Below are 2,570 nucleotides of genomic sequence, written 5' to 3' on the forward strand. Positions count from 1 at the left end.
TTCTGAAAAAATTAGGAACAGTTTTTCGTGAGAGAGGTTTGACCCTTTTAATATTATCCAATTTAAAAAAAAATAGTATTTTAGAAACTAGATTCAGAGTATTGCAATTCTTATTCTTTTCTCAACTCCTAGTTTTGAGTGTGTGACCTTCGAGTATCTCTTTGAAGTTCAGGTTTACTTGTTTTCAGAAGAAGAAGAAGAAAAAAAAAAGTGGCCACTTATACCCCCCTTTTTGTTCACCATCTTGGTGCACTTACCCACACCTAAGTATTTCAACATGTATGTAGATGTGAAACTATTGAGATTCATGATTAATTGAAATTACACATATTGGATAGTCAAATAGTATCATCTATGTTAGAGATTATTGGATTTGGAAAGTATGCACTAGTTTCTACTATGCAACAAAGACAAGTTCAAACAATGGTTGGTGTCAAGAAGGTCTTCAAAAAGTATCAAAGGAAAAGAAAGTGAAGATGAAAAACTACCTAGATGAGATCAATAATTTGGTCTTTCTTTAAGGTTACAAGATCCTAATCATCGTTTCAAAAAAGTGAGATACATCACTTAATGTAACAAAGGTTCGGAAATGAGCCTTACTCATAAAAGAGTGATGTAAATCCTAACCAAGTAAAGATTGTTACTTTCAAAACAAATATATTTCAAAAAGTTAGTTAGCAAGAAATTATCAAGTTAGTTATTAGGTATTTATCTTTTGAAGCCTATAAATACAAGGTTGTTTGGAATGTAAAGGGCCACTTTTTGCAAAGGGGAAACTCTAGGGAATTTTCTAGCCTATATGTTAAACCCTCAACCCCAAATTATAAACCCTATACCCTCAACCCTAACGCTAAATCCTAGACCATAAATATTATATGCTAAACCCTAGACCCTAAATCCTCAACCCTAAACCCTATCCCTCAAACCTAGGCCCTAAATCATATAGGCTAAACCCTCAAACTCAATACACACAACCATAAACCTTATACCCTCAAACCTAAACCATCAACGCTAAACCCTTTCCCTCACCAATAGGCCCTAAATCCTATACACTAAAATAACCATATACACTCAACCCTAAACCCTATACCCTCAACCCTATACCATGTACCCTCAACCCTCAACCCTAAACCCTATCTGTCAACCCTAAACCATATACCCTCAACCCTAAACTTCATCCATCAACCCTAGGCCCTAAAACCTATACGTCAGATCCTCAACCCTAAACCCTATACACTCAACCTTATACTATGTACCCTCAAACCTAAACTCCATACTCTATATCCTCAACCCTCAACCTTAATCCTTAACCCTAAACCCTATTTACTCAATCCTAAAATCTATACCTCTAATCCTAAACCTAAAACCCTATAACCTCAACCCTAAAATATATCCCTCAACACTAGGCCCATAAAGTCTATATGATAAACCCTTAAACCTATACACTCAATCTTACATACTATAGATCCTCAACCATAGGCCCTAAATACTACACACTCAACCCTAAACCCTATACCCTCAATCCTAAACCCTATACTCTAAACCCTATACCCTATCCCTCAACCTTAGGCCCCAAAATCTTATACATTAAACCCCCAACCATATAAAATTAACCCTAAATATTATACTCACAACCAAGCTATCCTTTATAGCCTCAACCTTATATTGTCCACCTTAAACCCTATGCCCTCGGATAGAGACATTATACCTATATGCTAAACCATAAAACCAAAATCAATAATTTAACACTAAACCCTAAATAATAAATTTAATCACTAAAAATTCAACACTCAATCCTCCATCATAAGCCATCAACCATAAATCCTGAACCATAGGTACTAAACCATAAATTATGAATAATTTAGAAATAAAAGGAGAGAGGATGTCATGTCCCATTTTTCTTAAAATTAAATTTTGGCAAATATTAACCCATCCTCCATTTGTGGGTTAGTTGAGTACAATTAAGAAAGGGTAAATTATTCAAGATTTATCATTGTATATTCAATTCCATCAACAAATGGACAAATAAATACCAAATAAAATTTTAATTACGCCAAATGGGACATGGTAAAGTGTGCATTTTGATTTATACAAGTGAAAATAAGTTACAAGGGAAAATAAGGTGTTAAAAAAGGTGTATTTTAGGTGATAAACTCATGAAAGCAAAGAAAGCTTTTTTGGCGGCAACTTCATGGATCCCAATAGATATTTTGGACACCCAACTCTTGAAGCTTGGCTATAAATATGGGTATTTTGATCATTGGAAGGGATTCTAATTTGTTATCTATCCTTTTATATTGTAGATTTGCAGGCATCTTCTTTAATGAATGAAAACACATTGGAGGAGAAAGCTTGTGGACAAAACCCCATGAGCTTTGGGTAAACAGAAGATAAAACCCCTTTGATTGTAGATAGAATTCTCATAAATATATTGCATTTGAGCAAAAGGAAATTAGTAATATTGTTTGTTGCTTCTTTTAGGATGTAATGGCTCTTTGGGTATTATTTTTAGTGATTTTCAAGCATAAGTTGTGTGGATTTATGTTCGTGTTGAGTCTTGTAGATGTTAT

Source organism: Cryptomeria japonica, chromosome 5, assembly GCF_030272615.1.
Source record: "Cryptomeria japonica chromosome 5, Sugi_1.0, whole genome shotgun sequence".
NCBI classification, from domain to species: Eukaryota; Viridiplantae; Streptophyta; class Pinopsida; order Cupressales; family Cupressaceae; genus Cryptomeria; species Cryptomeria japonica.